This window comes from Ipomoea nil, unplaced genomic scaffold (assembly GCF_001879475.1).
Source record: "Ipomoea nil cultivar Tokyo-kokei standard unplaced genomic scaffold, Asagao_1.1 scaffold0317, whole genome shotgun sequence".
Classification (NCBI taxonomy): Eukaryota; Viridiplantae; Streptophyta; class Magnoliopsida; order Solanales; family Convolvulaceae; genus Ipomoea; species Ipomoea nil.
In genome coordinates, this window is record NW_017616745.1 from 7,747,009 (window position 1) to 7,774,988 (window position 27,980).

Consider the following 27,980-nt stretch of genomic DNA (forward strand, 5'->3'; position numbering starts at 1 on the left):
TGTATATGAAAATTGATTCCCGAACATAATATAAACTCCATCGAAGGTGCATATGAAAGTGTAAGTTAAATTGTAGAGAGAAGATGGAGAGAAATTAGCTCTTTTGAGCTTTTCCATATTCAAGGACTCCTTTTAAGGTATTTAATCCCTTCATTTGTACAAAATGTCATAAAAATATTATGTATATTTTCTTCTTGTCATTTTTACTCCTTATAATTTGCTTAGAATGCAAGTTGGTGGTGGACATAGGAATTCAATTTCGCGAGAATAGCAAAATCATATTAATGAATCAAATAAAAAAGTTGTAGTAATTGAGGACTTTTGGTTTCTTTTCCATTAGGGTTCATGAGCAATGAAGATTTGAGACTAGTATTTACTACTTCCTCCGTCCCATTTTATATGTCTGTTTCAGTTAACGAGGATTAATTGAAGTTATTTTTAATTCTATTTTTCGTAATATTATGTTTAGTATTAGTATAAAAAAATTCTATATTTCGAAACTACACTAAAAGTACTATTAAACACAAAAAATAAAATTCAAAGAAAACTTTGTAATTTGCCTTTATTGTGTTGACATTGTGAGAAATTTTCACTAATTAGAGGAAGAAGAAAGCAAAGATGTCTAGTGTTACGTTCTTGGTGTGCAGTTGCGGAATTGAAGAACGTCGTCTATGGAATTGCATATGGATTATAAGCAATGCCAGGCAAGTATAGTATATTAGGCACCAATGAGATGAATGGACAAGATCGCCCTCCATTTTAACGTTGGCTTGGCGAAGAAGGACTAAATTGGGGTAGTTTTTGAAAGTCAATGAACCGCATTTGGTGTATTTGAAAGTCAAAATACAAAATTGAGATTGAGCAATAATCGGACCATTTAAAAAAAAAAAAAAAAAAAACTCCAATAATTTAACTTTTCACCATATTTAGTGTTATTTTAAAATAATTTTAATATGATACAATTAAATAATAAAATACTAATTGATCTTAAATTGTTATATCACTATACAAGAAAAACTCAAGATAGATACATCATCATGTGCATTAGAGTTTAAACTTTAAATAAAGTATTTTCTTATCATTATCTGTGGAAAAACAGAATTCAAATCACAAGTACTTGCCTAGTGAATTTTTTTATTTTTTTTTTTGGGCCGGGGGGGGGGGGGGGGGTGGGAGGGGGTTCTTCAATGAACTTATCAACACGATCTACGGCAATAAATAATGGATTATTGTAAATAATTGAATTAAATTTCAATGTTCAGAGTGGCACAGTGGAAGTGTGGTGAGCCCATAACCCATAGGTCCCAGGATCAAAACCTGGCTCTGATAAGAATGACTTTTGATATTTTTTTAAATACTTCTTTCTGTATTCGATATAAATATGATTCTGACTAGAGATTTGTAAATAGGGGATGTAGCTCAAATGGTAGAGCGCTCACTTTGCATGCGAGAGGCACGGGGTTCGATCCCCCGCATCTCCAGATTGGTACATACATTCGTAGGACAACATTGAGAACATAGAGGTGTGAAGACACGGAAAGGCCCTACTCCTGTAATAGATTGAGGTGTGAAGACACGGAAAGCCCTACTCCTGTGATAGATTAAGTGTTCAAGCAATGTATGAGGTCAGATTATTATTACAAGTACAAAGTGGGTTCATATGTGGGATTTGTGAGAAACCTACCATACATATGGTTGGACTAAACATGCCTTTTGTTCCAAATCCCCACGGCGTCATTTGATGAAGTTAATTCATTCAATGTATTTTTTATTTGTTGAATGCGCATGGAAATATTTGAAAAAATAGAGAGAAGATGAGGGAAAATGGATTCAAACACCCTTCTTATTTCATACCGCAGAGACGCTGTTCTAGAGAAAGATAGTCTCCTAAGCGATGAAGTGGCCTCCCCTTAGGCAATTGTGTGAATGACCCTTATATTGGCCCAAATAATATTGGCTTTCCCCCACGGCGTCATTTGATGAAGTTAATTCATTCAATGTAATTTTTATTTGTTGAATGCGCATGGAAATATTTGAAAAAATAGAGAGAAGATGAGGGAAAATGGATTCAAACTGAGGACTTTTGGTTTCTTTTCCATTAGGGTTCATGAGCAATGAAGATTTGAGACTAGTATTTACTACTTCCTCCGTCCCATTTTATATGTCTGTTTCAGTTAACGAGGATTAATTGAAGTTATTTTTAATTCTATTTTTCGTAATATTATGTTTAGTATTAGTATAAAAAAATTCTATATTTCGAAACTACACTAAAAGTACTATTAAACACAAAAAATAAAATTCAAAGAAAACTTTGTAATTTGCCTTTATTGTGTTGACATTGTGAGAAATTTTCACTAATTAGAGGAAGAAGAAAGCAAAGATGTCTAGTGTTACGGTCTTGGTGTGCAGTTGCGGAATTGAAGAATGTCGTCTATGGAATTGCATATGGATTATAAGCAATGCCAGGCAAGTATAGTATATTAGGCACCAATGAGATGAATGGACAAGATCGCCCTCCATTTTAACGTTGGCTTGGCGAAGAAGGACTAAATTGGGGTAGTTTTTGAAAGTCAATGAACCGTATTTGGTGTATTTGAAAGTCAAAATACAAAATTGAGATTGAGCAATAATCGGACCATTTTTTTTTTAAAAAAAAAACTCCAATAATTTAACTTTTCACCATATTTAGTGTTATTTTAAAATAATTTTAATATGATACAATTAAATAATAAAATACTAATTGATCTTAAATTGTTATATCACTATACAAGAAAAACTCAAGATAGATACATCATCATGTGCATTAGAGTTTAAACTTTAAATAAAGTATTTTCTTATCATTATCTGTGGAAAAACAGAATTCAAATCACAAGTACTTGCCTAGTGAATTTTTTTATTTTTTTTTTGGGCGGGGGGGGGGGGGGGGGGGGGGGTGGGAGGGGGTTCTTCAATGAACTTATCAACACGATCTACGGTAATAAATAATGGATTATTGTAAATAATTGAATTAAATTTCCATGATCAGAGTGGCGCAGTGGAAGCGTGGTGGGCCCATAACCCATAGGTCCCAGGATCAAAACCTGGCTCTGATAAGAATGGCTTTTGATATTTTTTTTAAATACTTCTTTCTGTATTAGACATAAATATGATTTTGACTTGAGATTTGTAAATAGGGGATGTAGCTCAAATGGTAGAGCGCTCACTTTGCATGCGAGAGGCACGGGGTTCGATCCCCCGCATCTCCAGATTGGTACATACATTCGTAGGACAACATTGAGAACATAGAGGTGTGAAGACACGGAAAGCCCTACTCCTGTGATAGATTAAGTGTATGAGGTCAGATTATTATTACAAGTACAAAGTGGGTTCATATGTGGGATTTGTGAGAAACCTACCATACATATGGTTGGACTAAACATGCCTTTTGTTCCAAATCCCCACGGCGTCATTTGATGAAGTTAATTCATTCAATGTATTTTTTATTTGTTGAATGCGCATGGAAATATTTGAAAAAATAGAGAGAAGATGAGGGAAAATGGATTCAAACACCCTTTTTATTTCATACCGCAGAGACGCTGTTCTAGAGAAAGATAGTCTCCTAAGCGATGAAGTGGCCTCCCCTTAGGCAATTGTGTGAATGACCCTTATATTGGCCCAAATAATATTGGCTTTCCCCCACGGCGTCATTTGATGAAGTTAATTCATTCAATGTAATTTTTATTTGTTGAATGCGCATGGAAATATTTGAAAAAATAGAGAGAAGATGAGGGAAAATGGATTCAAACACCCTTCTTATTTCATACCGCAGAGACGCTGTTCTAGAGAAAGATAGTCTCCTAAGCGATGAAGTGGCCTCCCCTTAGGCAATTGTGTGAATGACCCTTATATAGGCCCAAATAATATTGGCTTTTTTACTATGACCCAAAACGTTTAACCCTAACCTGATTCGAGAACAGGGGCATGGAACATTTAGGGAGGTCAAATCCGAGGTGTGAAGCCACGGAAAGGTGATGCATGGTTAAAGATGGCATGTAGACTAATTAAGTATGGTCATCCCACTACTCATGTAACAGATTAAGTGGTAGACAAAACTTAGTTACTTACCGTTCTTCAAGCAATGTAACAGGAGATTACCACTATGGCTGGAGATGTTTAACCGTATGCTACCACTATGAGGTTAGATTATTATTACAAGTACAATGATGGTACAAAGTGGGTTCATATGTGGGATCTGTGAGAAACCTACTATACAGATGGTTGGACTAAACATGCATTTTGTTCCAAATCCCCACGGCCCACAGACGGCATCATTTGATGAAGTTAATTCATTCAATGTATTTTTTATTTATTGAATGCGTATGGAAATATTTGAAAATAGAGAGAAGATGAGGGAAAATGGATTCAAACAGCCTTCTTATTTAATACCGCAGAGACGCTATTCTAGAGAAAGAGAGTCTCCTAAGCGATGAAGTGGCCTCCCCTCAGGCAATTGTGTGAATGACCCTTATATAGGCCCAAATAATATTGGCTTTTTTACTATGACCCAAAACGTTTAACCCTAACCTAATTACAGAACAGGGGCATGGAACATTTAGGGAGGTCAAATCCGAGGAATATTCTCTATCAAGTAAAATGGGTGTGTATAGCAGTGTATAAGAAAATTGATTCACGAACCTAATATAAACTCCATCGAAGGTGCATATGAAAGTGTAAGTTAAATTGTAGAGAGAAGATTGAGAGAAATTAGCTCTTTAGAGCTTTTCCTTATTCAAGGACTCCTTTTAAGGTATTTAATCCCTTCATTTATACAAAATGTCATAAAAACATTATGTATATTCTCTTCTTGTCATTTTTACTCCTTATAATTTGCTTAGAATGCAAGTTGGTTGTAGACATAGGAATTCAATTTCGCGAGAATAGCAAAATCATATTAATGAATCAAATAAAAAAGTTGTAGTAATTGAGGACTTTTGGTTTCTTTTCCATTAGGGTTCATGAGCAATGAAGATTTGAGACTAGTATTTACTACTTCCTCCGTCCCATTTTATATGTCTGTTTCAGTTAACGAGGATTAATTGAAGTTATTTTTAATTCTATTTTTCATAATATTATGTTTAGTATTATTATAAAAAAAATTTCTATATTTCGAAACTACACTAAAAGTACTATTAAACACAAAAAATAAAATTCAAAGAAAACTTTGTGATTTGCCTTTATTGTGTTGACATCGTGAGAAATTTTCACTAATTAGAGGAAGAAGAAAGCAAAGATGTCTAGTGTTACGTTCTTGGTGTGCAGTTGCGGAAGAACGTCGTCTATGGAATTGCATATGGATTATAAGCAATGCATGGCAAGTATAGTATATTAGGCACCAATGAGGTGAGTGGACGAGATCGCCCTCCATTTTAACGTTGGCTTGGCGAAGAAGGACTAAATTGGGGGAGTTTTTGAAAATCAAGGAACCGCATTTGGTGCATTTGAAAGTCAAAATGCAAAATTGAGATTGAGCAATAATCGGAGGACCATTTTTTTTTTTTTTTAAAAAACTCCAATAATTTAACTTTTCACCATATTTAGTATTATTTTAAAATAATTTTAATATGATATAATTACATAATAAAATACTAATTGATCTTAAATTGTTATATCACTATACAAGAAAAACTCAAGATAGATACATCATCATGTGCATTAGAGTTTAAACTTTAAATAAAGTATTTTCTTATCATTATCTGTGGAAAAACAGATTTCAAATCACTACTTGCCTAGTGAATTTTTTTTTTTTGAGGGGGGGTGGGGAGGGGGTTCTTCAATGAACTTATCAACACGATCTACGGTAATAAATAATGGATTATTGTAAATAATTGAATTAAATTTCCATGATCAGAGTGGCGCAGTGGAAGCGTGGTGGGCCCATAACCCATAGGTCCCAGGATCAAAACCTGGCTCTGATAAGAATGGCTTTTGATATTTTTTTTAAATACTTCTTTCTGTATTAGATATAAATATGATTTTGACTTGAGATTTATAAATAGGGGATGTAGCTCAAATGGTAGAGCGCTCACTTTGCATGCGAGAGGCACGGGGTTCGATCCCTCGCATCTCCAGATTGGTACATATATTCGTAGGACAAGATTGAGAGCATAGAGGTGTGAAGACACGGAAAGGCCCTACTCCTGTGATGAGTATGAGGTCAGATTATTATTACAAGTACAAAGTGGGTTCATACGTGGGATTTGTGAGAAACCTACCATACATATGGTTGGACTAAACATGCCTTTTGTTCCAAATCCCCAGGGCGTCATTTGATGAAGTTAATTCATTCAATGTATTTTTTTATTTGTTGAATGCGCATGGAAATATTTGAAAAAATAGAGAGAAGATGAGGGAAAATGGATTTAAACAGCCTTCTTATTTAATACCGCAGAGACGCTGTTCTAGAGAAAGAGAGTCTCCTAAGCGATGAAGTGGCCTCCCTTAGGCAATTGTGTGAATGACCCTTATATAGGCCCAAATAATATTGGCTTTTTTACTATGACCCAAAACGTTTAACCCTAACCTGATTACAGAACAGGGGCATGGAACATTTAGGGAGGTCAAATCCGAGGAATATTCTCTATCAAGTAAAATGGGTGTGTATAGCAGTGTATATGAAAATTGATTCCCGAACCTAATATAAACTCCATCGAAGGTGCATATGAAAGTGAAAGTTAAATTGTAGAGAGAAGATGGAGAGAAATTAGCTCTTTTGAGCTTTTCCTTATTCAAGGACTCCTTTTAAGGTATTTAATCCCTTCATTTGTACAAAATGTCATAAAAATATTATGTATATTTTCTTCTTGTCATTTTTACTCCTTATAATTTGCTTAGAATGCATGTTGGTTGTGGACATAGGAATTCAATTTCGCGAGAATAGCAAAATCATATTAATGAATCAAATAAAAAAGTTGTAGTAATTGAGGACTTTTGGTTTCTTTTCCATTAGGGTTCATGAGCAATAAAGATTTGAGACTAGTATTTACTACTTCCTCCGTCCCATTTTATATGTCTGTTTCAGTTAACGAGGATTAATTGAAGTTATTTTTAATTCTATTTTTCGTAATATTATGTTTTGTATTAGTATAAAAAAATTCTATATTTCGAAACTACACTAAAAGTACTATTAAACACAAAAAATAAAATTCAAAGAAAACTTTGTAATTTGCCTTTATTGTGTTGACATTGTGAGAAATTTTCACTAATTAGAGGAAGAAGAAAGCAAAGATGTCTAGTGTTACGTTCTTGGTGTGCAGTTGCGGAATTGAAGAATGTCGTCTATGGAATTGCATATGGATTATAAGCAATGCCAGGCAAGTATAGTATATTAGTCACCAATGAGGTGAATGGACGAGATCGCCCTCCATTTTAATGTTGGCTTGGCGAAGAAGATCTAAATTGGGGGAGTTTTTGAAAGTCAATGAACCGCATTTGGTGTATTTGAAAGTCAAAATACAAAATTGAGATTGAGCAATAATCGGACCATTTTTTTTTTTAAAAAAAACTCCAATAATTTAACTTTTCACCATATTTAGTGTTATTTTAAAATAATTTTAATATGATACAATTAAATAATAAAATACTAATTGATCTTAAATTGTTATATCACTATACAAGAAGAACTCAAGATAGATACATCATCATGTGCATTAGAGTTTAAACTTTAAATAAAGTATTTTCTTATCATTATCTGTGGAAAAACAGAATTCAAATCACAAGTACTTGCCTAGTGAATTTTTTTATTTTTTTTTTGGGCGGGGGGGGGGGGGGGGTGGGAGGGGGTTCTTCAATGAACTTATCAACACGATCTACGGTAATAAATAATGGATTATTGTAAATAATTGAATTAAGTTTCCATGATCAGAGTGGCGCAGTGGAAGCGTGGTGGGCCCATAACCCATAGGTCCCAGGATCAAAACCTGGCTCTGATAAGAATGGCTTTTGATATTTTTTTTAAATACTTCTTTCTGTATTAGATATAAATATGATTTTGACTTGAGATTTGTAAATAGGGGATGTAGCTCAAATGGTAGAGCGCTCACTTTGCATGCGAGAGGCACGGGGTTCGATCCCCCGCATCTCCAGATTGGTACATACATTCGTAGGACAACATTGAGAACATAGAGGTGTGAAGACACGGAAAGCCCTACTCCTGTGATAGATTAAGTGTATGAGGTCAGATTATTATTACAAGTACAAAGTGGGTTCATATGTGGGATTTGTGAGAAACCTACCATACATATGGTTGGACTAAACATGCCTTTTGTTCCAAATCCCCACGGCGTCATTTGATGAAGTTAATTCATTCAATGTATTTTTTATTTGTTGAATGCGCATGGAAATATTTGAAAAAATAGAGAGAAGATGAGGGAAAATGGATTCAAACCCCCTTTTTATTTCATACCGCAGAGACGCTGTTCTAGAGAAAGATAGTCTCCTAAGCGATGAAGTGGCCTCCCCTTAGGCAATTGTGTGAATGACCCTTATATTGGCCCAAATAATATTGGCTTTCCCCCACGGCGTCATTTGATGAAGTTAATTCATTCAATGTAATTTTTATTTGTTGAATGCGCATGGAAATATTTGAAAAAATAGAGAGAAGATGAGGGAAAATGGATTCAAACTGAGGACTTTTGGTTTCTTTTCCATTAGGGTTCATGAGCAATGAAGATTTTAGACTAGTATTTACTACTTCCTCCGTCACATTTTATATGTCTGTTTCAGTTAACGAGGATTAATTGAAGTTATTTTTAATTCTATTTTTCGTAATATTATGTTTAGTATTAGTATAAAAAAATTCTATATTTCGAAACTACACTAAAAGTACTATTAAACACAAAAAATAAAATTCAAAGAAAACTTTGTAATTTGCCTTTATTGTGTTGACATTGTGAGAAATTTTCACTAATTAGAGGAAGAAGAAAGCAAAGATGTCTAGTGTTACGGTCTTGATGTGCAGTTGCGGAATTGAAGAATGTCGTCTATGGAATTGCATATGGATTATAAGCAATGCCAGGCAAGTATAGTATATTAGGCACCAATGAGATGAATGGACAAGATCGCCCTCCATTTTAACGTTGGCTTGGCGAAGAAGGACTAAATTGGGGTAGTTTTTGAAAGTCAATGAACCGTATTTGGTGTATTTGAAAGTCAAAATACAAAATTGAGATTGAGTAATAATCGGACCATTTTTTTTTTAAAAAAAAAAACTCCAATAATTTAACTTTTCACCATATTTAGTGTTATTTTAAAATAATTTTAATATGATACAATTAAATAATAAAATACTAATTGATCTTAAATTGTTATATCACTATACAAGAAAAACTCAAGATAGATACATCATCATGTGCATTAGAGTTTAAACTTTAAATAAAGTATTTTCTTATCATTATCTGTGGAAAAACAGAATTCAAATCACAAGTACTTGCCTAGTGAATTTTTATATTTTTTTTTTGGGCCGGGGGGGGGGGGGGGGGGGGGGGTGGGAGGGGGTTCTTCAATGAACTTATCAACACGATCTACGGCAATAAATAATGGATTATTGTAAATAATTGAATTAAATTTCAACGTTTAGAGTGGCACAGTGGAAGTGTGGTGATCCCATAACCCATAGGTCCCAGGATCGAAACTTGGCTCTGATAAGAATGGCTTTTGATATTTTTTTTAAATACTTCTTTCTGTATTAGATATAAATATGATTCTGACTAGAGATTTGTGAATAGGGGGTGTAGCTCAAATGGTAGAGCGCTCGCTTTGCATGCGAGAGGCACGGGGTTTGATCCCCCGCATCTCCAGATTGGTACAACAACATTGAGAACATAGAGTCGTGAAGACACGAAAAGGCCCTACTCCTGTAATACTTAGTTACTTACCGTTCTTCAAGCAATGTAACAGGAGACGGCGTCATTTGATGAAGTTAATTCATTCAATGTATTTTTTATTTATTGAATGCGCATGGAAATATTTGAAAAAATAGAGAGAAGATGAGGGAAAATGGATTCAAGCAGCCTTCTTATTTCATACCGCAGAGACGCTGTTCTAGAGAAAGATAGTCTCCTAAACGATGAAGTGGCCTCCCCTTAGGCAATTGTGTGAATGACCCTTATATAGGCCCAAATAATATTGGCTTTTTTACTATGACCCAAAACTTTTAACCCTAACCTGATTCGAGAACAGGGGCATGGAACATTTAGGGAGGTCAAATCCGAGGTGTGAAGCCACGGAAAGGTGATGCATGGTTAAAGATGGCATGTAGACTAATTAAGTATGGTCATCCCACTACTCATGTAACAGATTAAGTGGTAGACAAAACTTAGCTACTTACCGTTCTTCAAGCAATGTAACAGGAGATTACCACTATGGCTGGAGATGTTTAACCGTATGCTACCACTATGAGGTTAGATTATTATTACAAGTACAATGATTGTACAAAGGGGGTTCATATGTGGGATCTATGAGAAACCTACCATACAGATGGTTGGACTAAACATGCATTTTGTTCCAAATCCCCACGGCCCACAGACGGCATCATTTGATAAAGTTAATTCATTCAACGTATTTTTTATTTATTTAATGCGTATGGAAATATTTGAAAAATAGAGAGAAGATGAGGGAAAATGGATTTAAACACCCTTCTTATTTCATACCGCAGAGACGCTGTTCTAGAGAAAGAGAGTCTCCTAAGCGATGAAGTGGCCTCCCCTTAGGCAATTGTGTGAATGACCCTTATATAGGCCCAAATAATATTGGCTTTTTTACTATGACCCAAAACGTTTAACCCTAACCTGATTACAGAACAGGGGCATGGAACATTTAGGGAGGTCAAATCCGAGGAATATTCTCTATCAAGTAAAATGGGTGTGTATAGCAGTGTATATGAAAATTGATTCCCGAACCTAATATAAACTCCATCGAAGGTGCATATGAAAGTGTAAGTTAAATTGTAGAGAGAAGATGGAGAGAAATTAGCTCTTTTGAGCTTTTCCTTATTCAAGGACTCCTTTTAAGGTATTTAATCCCTTCATTTGTACAAAATGTCATAAAAATATTATGTATATTTTCTTCTTGTCATTTTTACTCCTTATAATTTGCTTAGAATGCATGTTGGTTGTGGACATAGGAATTCAATTTCGCGAGAATAGCAAAATCATATTAATGAATCAAATAAAAAAGTTGTAGTAATTGAGGACTTTTGGTTTCTTTTCCATTAGGGTTCATGAGCAATGAAGATTTGAGACTAGTATTTACTACTTCCTCCGTCCCATTTTATATGTCTGTTTCAGTTAACGAGGATTAATTGAAGTTATTTTTAATTCTATTTTTCGTAATATTATGTTTAGTATTAGTATAAAAAAATTCTATATTTCGAAACTACACTAAAAGTACTATTAAACACAAAAAATAAAATTCAAAGAAAACTTTGTAATTTGCCTTTATTGTGTTGACATTGTGAGAAATTTTCACTAATTAGAGGAAGAAGAAAGCAAAGATGTCTAGTGTTACGGTCTTGGTGTGCAGTTGCGGAATTGAAGAATGTCGTCTATGGAATTGCATATGGATTATAAGCAATGCCAGGCAAGTATAGTATATTAGTCACCAATGAGGTGAATGGACGAGATCGCCCTCCATTTTAATGTTGGCTTGGCGAAGAAGATCTAAATTGGGGGAGTTTTTGAATGTCAATGAACCGCATTTGGTGTATTTGAAAGTCAAAATACAAAATTGAGATTGAGCAATAATCGGACCATTTTTTTTTTAAAAAAAAAACTCCAATAATTTAACTTTTCACCATATTTAGTGTTATTTTAAAATAATTTTAATATGATACAATTAAATAATAAAATACTAATTGATCTTAAATTGTTATATCACTATACAAGAAAAACTCAAGATAGATACATCATCATGTGCATTAGAGTTTAAACTTTAAATAAAGTATTTTCTTATCATTATCTGTGGAAAAACAGAATTCAAATCACAAGTACTTGCCTAGTGAATTTTTTTATTTTTTTTTTTGGGCGGGGGGGGGGGGGGGGGGGGTGGGAGGGGGTTCTTCAATGAACTTATCAACACGATCTACGGTAATAAATAATGGATTATTGTAAATAATTGAATTAAATTTCCATGATCAGAGTGGCGCAGTGGAAGCGTGGTGGGCCCATAACCCATAGGTCCCAGGATCAAAACCTGGCTCTGATAAGAATGGCTTTTGATATTTTTTTTAAATACTTCTTTCTGTATTAGATATAAATATGATTTTGACTTGAGATTTGTAAATAGGGGATGTAGCTCAAATGGTAGAGCGCTCACTTTGCATGCGAGAGGCACGGGGTTCGATCCCCCGCATCTCCAGATTGGTATATACATTCGTAGGACAACATTGAGAACATAGAGGTGTGAAGACACGGAAAGGCCCCACTCCTGTAATAGATTGAGGTGTGAAGACACGGAAAGCCCTACTCCTGTGATAGATTAAGTGTTCAAGCAATGTATGAGGTCAGATTATTATTACAACTACAAAGTGGGTTCATATGTGGGATTTGTGAGAAACCTACCATACATATGGTTGGACTAAACATGCCTTTTGTTCCAAATCCCCAGGGCGTCATTTGATGAAGTTAATTCATTCAATGTATTTTTTATATGTTGAATGCGCATGGAAATATTTGAAAAAATAGAGAGAAGATGAGGGAAAATGGATTCAAACACCCTTCTTATTTCATACCGCAGAGACGCTGTTCTAGAGAAAGAGAGTCTCCTAAGCGATGAAGTGGCCTCCCCTTAGGCAATTGTGTGAATGACCCTTATATAGGCCCAAATAATATTGGCTTTTTTACTATGACCCAAAACGTTTAACCCTAACCTGATTACAGAACAGGGGCATGGAACATTTAGGGAGGTCAAATCCGAGGAATATTCTCTATCAAGTAAAATGGGTGTGTATAGCAGTGTATATGAAAATTGATTCCCGAACCTAATATAAACTCCATCGAAGGTGCATATGAAAGTGTAAGTTAAATTGTAGAGAGAAGATGGAGAGAAATTAGCTCTTTTGAGCTTTTCCTTATTCAAGGACTCCTTTTAAGGTATTTAATCCCTTCATTTGTACAAAATGTCATAAAAATATTATGTATATTTTCTTCTTGTCATTTTTACTCCTTATAATTTGCTTAGAATGCATGTTGGTTGTGGACATAGGAATTCAATTTCGCGAGAATAGCAAAATCATATTAATGAATCAAATAAAAAAGTTGTAGTAATTGAGGACTTTTGGTTTCTTTTCCATTAGGGTTCATGAGCAATGAAGATTTGAGACTAGTATTTACTACTTCCTCCGTCCCATTTTATATGTCTGTTTCAGTTAACGAGGATTAATTGAAGTTGTTTTTAATTCTATTTTTCATAATATTATGTTTAGTATTATTATAAAAAAAATTTCTATATTTCGAAACTACACTAAAAGTACTATTAAACACAAAAAATAAAATTCAAAGAAAACTTTGTGATTTGCCTTTATTGTGTTGACATCGTGAGAAATTTTCACTAATTAGAGGAAGAAGAAAGCAAAGATGTCTAGTGTTACATTCTTGGTGTGCAGTTGCGGAAGAACGTCGTCTATGGAATTGCATATGGATTATAAGCAATGCATGGCAAGTATAGTATATTAGGCACCAATGAGGTGAGTGGACGAGATCGCCCTCCATTTTAACGTTGGCTTGGCGAAGAAGGACTAAATTGGGGGAGTTTTTGAAAATCAAGGAACCGCATTTGGTGCATTTGAAAGTCAAAATGCAAAATTGAGATTGAGCAATAATCGGAGGACCATTTTTTTTTTAAAAAAAAAAAACTCCAATAATTTAACTTTTCACCATATTTAGTATTATTTTAATATAATTTTAATATGATATAATTACATAATAAAATACTAATTGATCTTAAATTGTTATATCACTATACAAGAAAAACTCAAGATAGATACATCATCATGTGCATTAGAGTTTAAACTTTAAATAAAGTATTTTCTTATCATTATCTGTGGAAAAACAGAATTCAAATCACTACTTGCCTAGTGAATTTTTTTTTTTTTTGAGGGGGGGTGGGGAGGGGGTTCTTCAATGAACTTATCAACACGATCTACGGTAATAAATAATGGATTATTGTAAATAATTGAATTAAATTTCCACCATCAAAGTGGCGCAGTGGAAGCGTGGTGGGCCCATAACCCACAGGTCCCAGGATCGAAACTTGGCTTTGATAAGAATGGCTTTTGATATTTTTTTTAAATACTTTTTTCTGTATTAGATATAAATATGATTCTGACTACAGATTTGTAAATAGGGGATGTAGCTCAAATGGTAGAGCACTCGCTTTGCATGCGAGAGGCACGGGGGTCAATCCCCTGCATCTCCATATTGGTACATACATTCGTAAGACAACATCAAGAACCTAGGGGTGTGAAGCTACGGAACGGTGATGCATGGTTAATCATGGCATGTAGGCTAATTAATACTCCTGTAATAGATCAAGTGGTAGTTCTTCAAGCAATGTAACAGGAGATTACCACTATGGCTGGAGATGTTTAACCGTATGCTACCACTATGAGGTTAGATTATTATTACAAGTACAATGATGGTACAAAGTGGGATCTGTGAGAAACCTACTATACAGATGGTTGGACTAAACATGCATTTTGTTCCAAATCCCCACGGCCCACAGACGGCATCATTTGATGAAGTTAATTCATTCAATGTATTTTTTATTTATTGAATGCGTATGGAAATATTTGAAAATAGAGAGAAGATGAGGGAAAATGGATTCAAACAGCCTTCTTATTTAATACCGCAGAGACGCTATTCTAGAGAAAGAGAGTCTCCTAAGCGATGAAGTGGCCTCCCCTCAGGCAATTGTGTGAATGACCCTTATATAGGCCCAAATAATATTGGCTTTTTTACTATGACCCAAAACGTTTAACCCTAACCTAATTACAGAACAGGGGCATGGAACATTTAGGGAGGTCAAATCCGAGGAATATTCTCTATCAAGTAAAATGGGTGTGTATAGCAGTGTATAAGAAAATTGATTCCCGAACCTAATATAAACTCCATCGAAGGTGCATATGAAAGTGTAAGTTAAATTGTAGAGAGAAGATTGAGAGAAATTAGCTCTTTAGAGCTTTTCCTTATTCAAGGACTCCTTTTAAGGTATTTAATCCCTTCATTTATACAAAATGTCATAAAAACATTATGTATATTCTCTTCTTGTCATTTTTACTCCTTATAATTTGCTTAGAATGCAAGTTGGTTGTAGACATAGGAATTCAATTTCGCGAGAATAGCAAAATCATATTAATGAATCAAATAAAAAAGTTGTAGTAATTGAGGACTTTTGGTTTCTTTTCCATTAGGGTTCATGAGCAATGAAGATTTGAGACTAGTATTTACTACTTCCTCCGTCCCATTTTATATGTCTGTTTCAGTTAACGAGGATTAATTGAAGTTATTTTTAATTCTATTTTTCATAATATTATGTTTAGTATTATTATAAAAAAAATTTCTATATTTCGAAACTACACTAAAAGTACTATTAAACACAAAAAATAAAATTCAAAGAAAACTTTGTGATTTGCCTTTATTGTGTTGACATCGTGAGAAATTTTCACTAATTAGAGGAAGAAGAAAGCAAAGATGTCTAGTGTTACGTTCTTGGTGTGCAGTTGCGGAAGAACGTCGTCAATGGAATTGCATATGGATTATAAGCAATGCATGGCAAGTATAGTATATTAGGCACCAATGAGGTGAGTGGACGAGATCGCCCTCCATTTTAACGTTGGCTTGGCGAAGAAGGACTAAATTGGGGGAGTTTTTGAAAATCAAGGAACCGCATTTGGTGCATTTGAAAGTCAAAATGCAAAATTGAGATTGAGCAATAATCGGAGGACCATTTTTTTTTTTAAAAAAAAAACTCCAATAATTTAACTTTTCACCATATTTAGTATTATTTTAAAATAATTTTAATATGATATAATTACATAATAAAATACTAATTAATCTTAAATTGTTATATCACTATACAAGAAAAACTCAAGATAGATACATCATCATGTGCATTAGATTTTAAACTTTAAATAAAGTATTTTCTTATCATTATCTGTGGAAAAACAGATTTCAAATCACTACTTGCCTAGTGAATTTTTTTTTTTTGAGGGGGGGTGGGGAGGGGGTTCTTCAATGAACTTATCAACACGATCTACGGTAATAAATAATGGATTATTGTAAATAATTGAATTAAATTTCCATGATCAGAGTGGCGCAGTGGAAGCGTGGTGGGCCCATAACCCATAGGTCCCAGGATCAAAACCTAGCTCTGATAAGAATGGCTTTTGATATTTTTTTTAAATACTTCTTTCTGTATTAGATATAAATATGATTTTGACTTGAGATTTGTAAATAGGGGATGTAGCTCAAATGGTAGAGCGCTCACTTTGCATGCGAGAGGCACGGGGTTCGATCCCTCGCATCTCCAGATTGGTACATATATTCGTAGGACAACATTGAGAGCATAGAGGTGTGAAGACACGGAAAGGCCCTACTCCTGTGATGAGTATGAGGTCAGATTATTATTACAAGTACAAAGTGGGTTCATACGTGGGATTTGTGAGAAACCTACCATACATATGGTTGGACTAAACATGCCTTTTGTTCCAAATCCCCAGGGCGTCATTTGATGAAGTTAATTCATTCAATGTATTTTTTTATTTGTTGAATGCGCATGGAAATATTTGAAAAAATAGAGAGAAGATGAGGGAAAATGGATTTAAACAGCCTTCTTATTTAATACCGCAGAGACGCTGTTCTAGAGAAAGAGAGTCTCCTAAGCGATGAAGTGGCCTCCCCTTAGGCAATTGTGTGAATGACCCTTATATAGGCCCAAATAATATTGGCTTTTTTACTATGACCCAAAACGTTTAACCCTAACCTGATTACAGAACAGGGGCATGGAACATTTAGGGAGGTCAAATCCGAGGAATATTCTCTATCAAGTAAAATGGGTGTGTATAGCAGTGTATATGAAAATTGATTCCCGAACCTAATATAAACTCCATCGAAGGTGCATATGAAAGTGTAGGTTAAATTGTAGAGAGAAGATGGATAGAAATTAGCCATTTAGAGCTTTTTTTTATTCAAGGACTCCTTTTAAAGTATTTAATCCCTTCATTTGTACAAAATGTCATAAAAATATTATGTATATTCTCATCTTGTCATTTTTACTCCTTATAATTTGCTTAGAATGCATGTTGGTTGTGGACATAGGAATTCAATTTCGCGAGAATAGCAAAATCATATTAATGAATCAAATAAAAAAGTTGTAGTAATTGAGGACTTTTGGTTTCTTTTCCATTAGGGTTCATGAGCAATGAAGATTTGAGACTAGTATTTACTACTTCCTCCGTCCCATTTTATATGTCTGTTTCAGTTAACGAGGATTAACTGAAGTTATTTTTTATTCAATTTTTCGTAATATTATGTTTAGTATTAGTATAAAAAAAATTCTATATTTCGAAACTACACTAAAAGTACTATTAAACACAAAAAATAAAATTCAAAGAAAACTTTGTAATTTGCCTTTATTGTGTTGACATTGTGAGAAATTTTCCCTAATTGGAGGAAGAAGAAAGCAAAGATGTCTAGTGTTACGTTCTTGGTGTGCAGTTGCGGAATTGAAGAACGTCGTCTATGGAATTGCATATGGATTATATGCAATGCCAGGCAAGTATAGTATATTAGGCACCACTGAGGTGAATGGACGAGATCGCCCTCCATTTTAACGTTGGCTTGGCGAAGAAGGACTAAATTTGGGGAGTTTTTGAAAGTGAATGAACCGCATTTGGTGTATTTGAAAGTCAAAATACAAAATTGAGATTGAGCAATAATCGGACCATTTAAAAAAAAAAAAAAAAAAAAAAAAAAAAAAAAAAAAAAAAACTCCAATAATTTCACTTTTCACCATATTTAGTGTTATTTTAAAATAATTTTAATATGATATAATTAAATAATAAAATACTAATTAATCTTAAATTGTTATATCACTATACAAGAAAAACTCAAGATAGATACATCATCATGTGCATTAGAGTTTAAACTTTAAATAATGTATTTTCTTATCATTATCTATGGAAAAACAGAATTCAAATCACAAGTACTTGGCTAGTGATTTTTTTTTTTTTTTGGCCGGGGGGGGGGGGGGGGTGGGGGTGGGACGGGGTTCTTAATTGAACTTATCAACACGATCTACGGTAATAAATAATGGATTATTGTAAATAATTGAATTAAATTTCCACGATCAGAGTGGCGCAGTGGAAGCGTGGTGGGCCCATAACCCATAGGTCCCAGGATCGAAACCTGGCTTTTGATATTTTTTTTAAATACTTCTTTCTGTATTTGATATAAATATGATTCTGACTACCGATTTGTAAATAGGGGATGTAGCTCAAATGGTAGAGCGCTCGCTTTGCATGCGAGAGGCACGGGGTTCGATCCCCCGCCTCTCCAGATTGGTACATACATTCGTAGGACAACTTCGACAACCTAGTGGTTTGAAGCCACGGAAAGGTGATGTATGGTTAAAGATGGCATGTAGGCTAATTAAGAATGGTCATAGGTTACATTCTTAAAGCAATGTAACAGGAGATTACCACTATGGTGTGGGATCTGTGAGAAACTTACCATACAGAGGGAAAATGGATTCAAACAGCCTTCTTATTTCATACCGCAGAGACGCTGTTCTAGAGAAAGAGAGTCTCCTAAGCGATGAAGTGGCCTCCCCTCAGGCAATTGTGTGAATGACCCTTATATAGGCCCAAATAATATTGGCTTTTTTACTATGACCCAAATCGTTTAACCCTAACCTAATTACAGAACAGGGGCATGGAACATTTAGGGAGGTCAAATCCGAGGAATATTCTCTATCAAGTAAAATGGGTGTGTATAGCAGTGTATAAGAAAATTGATTCCCGAACCTAATATAAACTCCATCGAAGGTGCATATGAAAGTGTAAGTTAAATTGTAGAGAGAAGATTGAGAGAAATTAGCTCTTTAGAGCTTTTCCTTATTCAAGGACTCCTTTTAAGGTATTTAATACCTTCATTTATACAAAATGTCATAAAAACATTATGTATATTCTCTTCTTGTCATTTTTACGCCTTATAATTTGCTTAGAATGCAAGTTGGTTGTGGACATAGGAATTCAATTTCGCGAGAATAGCAAAATCATATTAATGAATCAAATAAAAAAGTTGTAGTAATTGAGGACTTTTGGTTTCTTTTCCATTAGGGTTCATGAGCAATGAAGATTTGAGACTAGTATTTACTACTTCCTCCGTCCCATTTTATATGTCTGTTTCAGTTAACGAGGATTAATTGAAGTTGTTTTTAATTCTATTTTTCATAATATTATGTTTAGTATTATTATAAAAAAAATTTCTATATTTCGAAACTACACTAAAAGTACTATTAAACACAAAAAATAAAATTCAAAGAAAACTTTGTGATTTGCCTTTATTGTGTTGACATCGTGAGAAATTTTCACTAATTAGAGGAAGAAGAAAGCAAAGATGTCTAGTGTTACATTCTTGGTGTGCAGTTGCGGAAGAACGTCGTCTATGGAATTGCATATGGATTATAAGCAATGCATGGCAAGTATAGTATATTAGGCACCAATGAGGTGAGTGGACGAGATCGCCCTCCATTTTAACGTTGGCTTGGCGAAGAAGGACTAAATTGGGGGAGTTTTTGAAAATCAAGGAACCGCATTTGGTGCATTTGAAAGTCAAAATGCAAAATTGAGATTGAGCAATAATCGGAGGACCATTTTTTTTTTAAAAAAAAAAAAAACTCCAATAATTTAACTTTTCACCATATTTAGTATTATTTTAAAATAATTTTAATATGATATAATTACATAATAAAATACTAATTGATCTTAAATTGTTATATCACTATACAAGAAAAACTCAAGATAGATACATCATCATGTGCATTAGAGTTTAAACTTTAAATAAAGTATTTTCTTATCATTATCTGTGGAAAAACAGAATTCAAATCACTACTTGCCTAGTGAATTTTTTTTTTTTTGAGGGGGGTGGGGAGGGGGTTCTTCAATGAACTTATCAACACGATCTACGGTAATAAATAATGGATTATTGTAAATAATTGAATTAAATTTCCACCATCAAAGTGGCGCAGTGGAAGCGTGGTGGGCCCATAACCCACAGGTCCCAGGATCGAAACTTGGCTTTGATAAGAATGGCTTTTGATATTTTTTTTAAATACTTTTTTCTGTATTAGATATAAATATGATTCTGACTACAGATTTGTAAATAGAGGATGTAGCTCAAATGGTAGAGCACTCGCTTTGCATGCGAGAGGCACGGGGGTCAATCCCCTGCATCTCCATATTGGTACATACATTCGTAAGACAACATCAAGAACCTAGGGGTGTGAAGCTACGGAACGGTGATGCATGGTTAATCATGGCATGTAGGCTAATTAATACTCCTGTAATAGATCAAGTGGTAGTTCTTCAAGCAATGTAACAGGGTAATTGCATTATTATTACAGGGATCTGTGAGAAACCTGCGATGGTTGTGGACTAAACATGCCTTTTGTTCCAAATCCCTATAGACGGCGTCATTTGATGAAGTTAATTCATTCACACCACGTTTGGTTTACGGAATGAATTTGGAGGGAATAGGAATGCTATTTCACAGGGAATGGAATAGGTAAGGAATAGAATATGAATTGTATTCTTTTGTTTGGTTGGCTGAAGGAATAGACTTTAGTAATTGTATTCCAGTGTTTGGTTGGTTAAATGAATAGAAATGAAATTTGTTTTAAAGACATAAATACCCTTATACAAAATATAATATATATATATATATATATATATATATATATATATATATATATATATATATATATATATATATATATATATATTTATTTATTTATTTATTTATTTATTTGTATTTATATTTATATATTTATTTATATTTATATTTATATACATGTATATGCATGTGTGTGTGTGAGAGAATAATAATAATAATAATAATAACAATAATAATAATAATAATAATAATAATAACAATAATAATAATAATAATAATAATAATAATAATAATAATTATTATTATTATTATTATTATTATTATTATTATTCAAATACATATTTATATTTATATTTATTTTCCCATTTATCCCACATCGGTTGGAGAAGTAAGGAATGGAGCCTTGAGACTACTATAAATGGAGCCTCAAGGCTCCATAATTTCAATTGCAATGTTCATCTGCTGGCAAGCTTGCAATGCCCATTCGCTAGGCATGCAACTTAACTTAGGGGCCAAGGCTCCATAATTAAGGAGTCTTATACAGTTAATTTATATATATATATATATATATATATATATATATATATATATATATATATATATATATATATATATATATATTTAAATACTTTTCTTTTTCCAGAATGTCAACTACAAAATGTGTGTGTTTGTGTGAAGGGTGTTTTGAAAAAATACAATTTATATTTATTAAATAAATATAAATATTATATAATGTGCAAAGGGTATTTTTGGTATTTGTGATATAAAAGCTATTCCCAAGGGCATGGGAATAGCTAATACTAAGGCCCCCCCCCCCCCCCCCCCCCCCCCCTAAGAATGGCTATTCCCCTTGCGAAGGTAATAGCTCATTCCTAGGCATGTTATTCCCATGACAAAATGATCCAACCAAACGATGGAATAGGACAATAGGTCTATTCCAAGGAATGTTATTACATTCCTGACCTTTTCCATGAACCAAACATGCCATCAATGTATTTTGTATTTATTGAATGCGTATGGAAATATTTGTAAAATAGAGAGAAGATGAGGGAAAATGGATTCAAACAGCCTTCTTATTTCATACCGCAGAGACGTTCTAGAGAGAGAGAGCCTCCTAAGCGATGAAGAGTCCTCCCCTTAGGCAATTGTGTGAATGGCCCTTATATAGGTCCAAATAATATTGGCTTTTTTACTATGACCAAAAACGTTTAACCCTAACCAGATTACAGAACAGGGGCATGGAACATTTAGGGAGGTCAAATCCGAGCAATATTCTCTATCAAGTAAAATGGGTGTGTATAGCATTGTATATGAAAATTGATTCCCGAACCTAATATAAACTCCATCGAAGGTGCATATGAAAGTGTAAGTTAAATTGTAGAGCTTTTCCTTATTCAAGGACTCCTTTTAAGGTATTTAATCCCTTCATTTATACAAAATGTTATAAAAATATTATGTATATTCTCTTCTTGTCATTTTTACTCTTTTTAATTTGCTGAGAATGCAAGTTGGTTGTGGACTTAGGAATTCAATTTCGCGAGAATCGCAAAATCATATTAATGAATCAAATAAAAAAGTTGTAGTAATTGAGGACTTTTGGTTTCTTTTCCATTAGGGTTCATGAGCAATGAAGATTTGAGACTAGTATTTACTACTCCCTCCGTCCCATTTTATATGTCTGTTTCAGTTAACGATGATTAACTGAAGTTATTTTTAATTCAATTTTTCATAATATAATGCTTAGTATTAGTATAAAAAAAATTTCTATATTTCGAAACTACACTAAAAGTACTATTAAACACAAAAAATAAAATTCAAAGAAAACTTTGTAATTTGCCTTTATTGTGTTGACATTGTGAGAAATTTTCACTAATTAGAGGAAGAAGAAAGCAAAGATGTCTAGTGTTACGTTCTTGGTGTGCAGTTGCGGAAGAACATCGTCTATGGAATTGCATATGGATTATAAGCAATGCCAGGCAAGTATAGTATATATGGCGCCAATGAGGCGAATGGACGAGATCGCCCTCCATTTTAACGTTTGCTTGGCGAAGAAGGACTAAATTGGGGGAGTTTTTGAAAGTCAAGGAACTGCATTTGGTGCATTTGAAAGTCAAAATGCAAAATTGATATTGAGCAAAAGGCATACAATTTAAACAAAAAAACAAAAAAAACTCCAACAATTTAACTTTTCACCATATTTAGTGTTAGTTGAATATAATTTTAATATGATATAATTACATAATAAAATAGTAATTGATCTTAAATTGTTATATCACTGTACAAGAAAAACTCAATATAGATACATCATCATGTGCATTAGAGTTTAAACTTTAAATAAAGTATTTTCTTATCATTATCTGTGGAAATACAGAATTCAAATCACAAGTACTTGCCTAGTGAATTTTTTTGGGGGGAGGGGGTTCTTCAATGAACTTATCAACATGATCTACGGTGATAATTAATAGATTATTGTAAATAATTACATTAAAATCCCACGATCAGAGTGGCGCAGTGGAAGCGTGGTGGGCCCAAAACTCACAGGTTCCAGGATCAAGTGGTGGTAGACAAAACTTAGTTCCTTACCATTCCATTCTTCAAGCAATGTAACAGGAGATTGATTACAAACAAGCCTTTTGTTCCAAATCCCCATAAACTGCGTCATTTGATGAAGTTAATTCATTCAATGTATTTTGTATTTATTGAATGCGTATGGAAATATCTGTAAAATAGAGAGAAGATGAGGGAAATGGATTCAAACAGCCTTCTTATTTCATACTGCACAGATGTTGTTCTAGAAAGAGAGAGTCTCCTAAGCAATGAAGAGGCCTCCCCTTAGGCAATTGTGTGAATGACCCTTTTATAAACCCAAATAATATTGGATTTTTTTACTATAACCCAAAACATTTAACCCTAACCCGATTACAGAACAGGGGCATGGAACATTTAGCGAGGTCAAATCCTAGGAATATTCTCTATCAAGTAAAATGAGTGTGTATAGCCGTGTATATGAAAATTGATTCTCGAACCTAATATAAACTCAATCAGAGGTGCATATGAAAGTGTAGGTTAAATTGTAGAGAGAAGATGGATAGAAATTAGCCATTTAGAGCTTTTTCTTATTCAAGGACTCCTTTTAAAGTATTTAATCCCTTCATTTATACAAAATGTTATAAAAATATTATGTATATTCTCATCTTGTCATTTTTACTCCTTATAATTTGCTTAGAATGCAAGTTGGTTGTGGACATAGGAATTCAATTTCGCGAGAATAGTGAAATCATATTAATGAATCAAATAAAAAAGTTGTAGTAATTGAGGACTTTTGGTTTCCTTTCCATTAGGGTTCATGATCAATGAAGATTTGAGACTAGTATTTACTACTCCCTCCGTCCCATTTTATATGTCTGTTTCAGTTAACGATAATTAACTGAAGTTATTTTTTATTCAATTTTTCATAATATTATGTTTAGTATTAGTATAAAAAAATTTCTATATTTCGAAACTACACTAAAAGTACTATTAAACACAAAAAATAAAATTCAAAGAAAACTTTGTAATTTGCCTTTATTGTGTTGACATTGTGAGAAATTTTCACTAATTAGAGGAAGAAGAAAGCAAAGATGTCTAGTGTTACGTTCTTGGTGTGCAGTTGCGGAAGAACATCGTCTATGGAATTGCATATGGATTATAAGCAATGCCAGGCAAGTATAGTATATATGGCGCCAATGAGGCGAATGGACGAGATCGCCCTCCATTTTAACGTTTGCTTGGCGAAGAAGGACTAAATTGGGGGAGTTTTTGAAAGTCAAGGAACTGCATTTGGTGCATTTGAAAGTCAAAATGCAAAATTGATATTGAGCAAAAGGCATACAATTTAAACAAAAAAACAAAAAAACTCCAACAATTTAACTTTTCACCATATTTAGTGTTAGTTGAATATAATTTTAATATGATATAATTACATAATAAAATAGTAATTGATCTTAAATTGTTATATCACTGTACAAGAAAAACTCAATATAGATACATCATCATGTGCATTAGAGTTTAAACTTTAAATAAAGTATTTTCTTATCATTATCTGTGGAAATACAGAATTCAAATCACAAGTACTTGCCTAGTGAATTTTTTTGGGGGGAGGGGGTTCTTCAATGAACTTATCAACATGATCTACGGTGATAATTAATAGATTATTGTAAATAATTACATTAAAATCCCACGATCAGAGTGGCGCAGTGGAAGCGTGGTGGGCCCATAACTCACAGGTTCCAGGATCAAGTGGTGGTAGACAAAACTTAGTTCCTTACCATTCCATTCTTCAAGCAATGTAACAGGAGATTGATTACAAACAAGCCTTTTGTTCCAAATCCCCATAAACTGCGTCATTTGATGAAGTTAATTCATTCAATGTATTTTGTATTTATTGAATGCGTATGGAAATATCTGTAAAATAGAGAGAAGATGAGGGAAATGGATTCAAACAGCCTTCTTATTTCATACTGCACAGATGTTGTTCTAGAAAGAGAGAGTCTCCTAAGCGATGAAGAGGCCTCCCCTTAGGCAATTGTGTGAATGACCCTTTTATAAACCCAAATAATATTGGATTTTTTTACTATAACCCAAAACATTTAACCCTAACCCGATTACAGAACAGGGGCATGGAACATTTAGCGAGGTCAAATCCTAGGAATATTCTCTATCAAGTAAAATGAGTGTGTATAGCCGTGTATATGAAAATTGATTCTCGAACCTAATATAAACTCAATCAGAGGTGCATATGAAAGTGTAGGTTAAATTGTAGAGAGAAGATGGATAGAAATTAGCCATTTAGAGCTTTTTCTTATTCAAGGACTCCTTTTAAAGTATTTAATCCCTTCATTTATACAAAATGTTATAAAAATATTATGTATATTCTCATCTTGTCATTTTTACTCCTTATAATTTGCTTAGAATGCAAGTTGGTTGTGGACATAGGAATTCAATTTCGCGAGAATAGTGAAATCATATTAATGAATCAAATAAAAAAGTTGTAGTAATTGAGGACTTTTGGTTTCCTTTCCATTAGGGTTCATGATCAATGAAGATTTGAGACTAGTATTTACTACTCCCTCCGTCCCATTTTATATGTCTGTTTCAGTTAACGATAATTAACTGAAGTTATTTTTTATTCAATTTTTCATAATATTATGTTTAGTATTAGTATAAAAAAATTTCTATATTTCGAAACTACACTAAAAGTACTATTAAACACAAAAAATAAAATTCAAAGAAAACTTTGTAATTTGCCTTTATTGTGTTGACATTGTGAGAAATTTTCACTAATTAGAGGAAGAAGAAAGCAAAGATGTCTAGTGTTACGTTCTTGGTGTGCAGTTGCGGAAGAACATCGTCTATGGAATTGCATATGGATTATAAGCAATGCCAGGCAAGTATAGTATATATGGCGCCAATGAGGCGAATGGACGAGATCGCCCTCCATTTTAACGTTTGCTTGGCGAAGAAGGACTAAATTGGGGGAGTTTTTGAAAGTCAAGGAACTGCATTTGGTGCATTTGAAAGTCAAAATGCAAAATTGATATTGAGCAAAAGGCATACAATTTAAACAAAAAAACAAAAAAACTCCAACAATTTAACTTTTCACCATATTTAGTGTTAGTTGAATATAATTTTAATATGATATAATTACATAATAAAATAGTAATTGATCTTAAATTGTTATATCACTGTACAAGAAAAACTCAATATAGATACATCATCATGTGCATTAGAGTTTAAACTTTAAATAAAGTATTTTCTTATCATTATCTGTGGAAATACAGAATTCAAATCACAAGTACTTGCCTAGTGAATTTTTTTGGGGGGAGGGGGTTCTTCAATGAACTTATCAACATGATCTACGGTGATAATTAATAGATTATTGTAAATAATTACATTAAAATCCCACGATCAGAGTGGCGCAGTGGAAGCGTGGTGGGCCCATAACTCACAGGTTCCAGGATCAAGTGGTGGTAGACAAAACTTAGTTCCTTACCATTCCATTCTTCAAGCAATGTAACAGGAGATTGATTACAAACAAGCCTTTTGTTCCAAATCCCCATAAACTGCGTCATTTGATGAAGTTAATTCATTCAATGTATTTTGTATTTATTGAATGCGTATGGAAATATCTGTAAAATAGAGAGAAGATGAGGGAAATGGATTCAAACAGCCTTCTTATTTCATACTGCACAGATGTTGTTCTAGAAAGAGAGAGTCTCCTAAGCGATGAAGAGGCCTCCCCTTAGGCAATTGTGTGAATGACCCTTTTATAAACCCAAATAATATTGGATTTTTTTACTATAACCCAAAACATTTAACCCTAACCCGATTACAGAACAGGGGCATGGAACATTTAGCGAGGTCAAATCCTAGGAATATTCTCTATCAAGTAAAATGAGTGTGTATAGCCGTGTATATGAAAATTGATTCTCGAACCTAATATAAACTCAATCAGAGGTGCATATGAAAGTGTAGGTTAAATTGTAGAGAGAAGATGGATAGAAATTAGCCATTTAGAGCTTTTTCTTATTCAAGGACTCCTTTTAAAGTATTTAATCCCTTCATTTATACAAAATGTTATAAAAATATTATGTATATTCTCATCTTGTCATTTTTACTCCTTATAATTTGCTTAGAATGCAAGTTGGTTGTGGACATAGGAATTCAATTTCGCGAGAATAGTGAAATCATATTAATGAATCAAATAAAAAAGTTGTAGTAATTGAGGACTTTTGGTTTCCTTTCCATTAGGGTTCATGATCAATGAAGATTTGAGACTAGTATTTACTACTCCCTCCGTCCCATTTTATATGTCTGTTTCAGTTAACGATAATTAACTGAAGTTATTTTTTATTCAATTTTTCATAATATTATGTTTAGTATTAGTATAAAAAAATTTCTATATTTCGAAACTACACTAAAAGTACTATTAAACACAAAAAATAAAATTCAAAGAAAACTTTGTAATTTGCCTTTATTGTGTTGACATTGTGAGAAATTTTCACTAATTAGAGGAAG

General features: G+C 33.4%; 15 non-coding genes across 15 annotated transcripts; all 15 read left to right on the plus strand.

Moving 5' to 3' along the window:
• Positions 1-1,257: 1,257 nt before the first annotated feature.
• On the plus strand, positions 1,258-1,329 carry TRNAM-CAU. The gene has a single exon. It is a non-coding gene; the product is annotated as a tRNA-Met (tRNA).
• Positions 1,330-1,408: 79 nt separating this feature from the next.
• TRNAA-UGC lies at positions 1,409-1,481 on the plus strand. Its single transcript has one exon. It is a non-coding gene; the product is annotated as a tRNA-Ala (tRNA).
• A 1,539-nt stretch (positions 1,482-3,020) lies between these two features.
• Positions 3,021-3,092, plus strand: TRNAM-CAU. Its single transcript has one exon. It is a non-coding gene; the product is annotated as a tRNA-Met (tRNA).
• An 80-nt stretch (positions 3,093-3,172) lies between these two features.
• Positions 3,173-3,245, plus strand: TRNAA-UGC. The gene has a single exon. It is a non-coding gene; the product is annotated as a tRNA-Ala (tRNA).
• Positions 3,246-5,882: 2,637 nt separating this feature from the next.
• On the plus strand, positions 5,883-5,954 carry TRNAM-CAU. Its single transcript has one exon. It is a non-coding gene; the product is annotated as a tRNA-Met (tRNA).
• A 1,941-nt stretch (positions 5,955-7,895) lies between these two features.
• TRNAM-CAU lies at positions 7,896-7,967 on the plus strand. Its single transcript has one exon. It is a non-coding gene; the product is annotated as a tRNA-Met (tRNA).
• Positions 7,968-8,047: 80 nt separating this feature from the next.
• Positions 8,048-8,120, plus strand: TRNAA-UGC. Its single transcript has one exon. It is a non-coding gene; the product is annotated as a tRNA-Ala (tRNA).
• A 1,640-nt stretch (positions 8,121-9,760) lies between these two features.
• On the plus strand, positions 9,761-9,833 carry TRNAA-UGC. The gene has a single exon. It is a non-coding gene; the product is annotated as a tRNA-Ala (tRNA).
• Positions 9,834-12,165: 2,332 nt separating this feature from the next.
• TRNAM-CAU lies at positions 12,166-12,237 on the plus strand. The gene has a single exon. It is a non-coding gene; the product is annotated as a tRNA-Met (tRNA).
• Positions 12,238-12,317: 80 nt separating this feature from the next.
• TRNAA-UGC lies at positions 12,318-12,390 on the plus strand. Its single transcript has one exon. It is a non-coding gene; the product is annotated as a tRNA-Ala (tRNA).
• A 1,833-nt stretch (positions 12,391-14,223) lies between these two features.
• Positions 14,224-14,295, plus strand: TRNAM-CAU. Its single transcript has one exon. It is a non-coding gene; the product is annotated as a tRNA-Met (tRNA).
• A 2,040-nt stretch (positions 14,296-16,335) lies between these two features.
• Positions 16,336-16,407, plus strand: TRNAM-CAU. The gene has a single exon. It is a non-coding gene; the product is annotated as a tRNA-Met (tRNA).
• A 1,970-nt stretch (positions 16,408-18,377) lies between these two features.
• TRNAM-CAU lies at positions 18,378-18,450 on the plus strand. The gene has a single exon. It is a non-coding gene; the product is annotated as a tRNA-Met (tRNA).
• A 64-nt stretch (positions 18,451-18,514) lies between these two features.
• Positions 18,515-18,587, plus strand: TRNAA-UGC. The gene has a single exon. It is a non-coding gene; the product is annotated as a tRNA-Ala (tRNA).
• Positions 18,588-20,265: 1,678 nt separating this feature from the next.
• On the plus strand, positions 20,266-20,337 carry TRNAM-CAU. Its single transcript has one exon. It is a non-coding gene; the product is annotated as a tRNA-Met (tRNA).
• Positions 20,338-27,980: the final 7,643 nt, after the last annotated feature.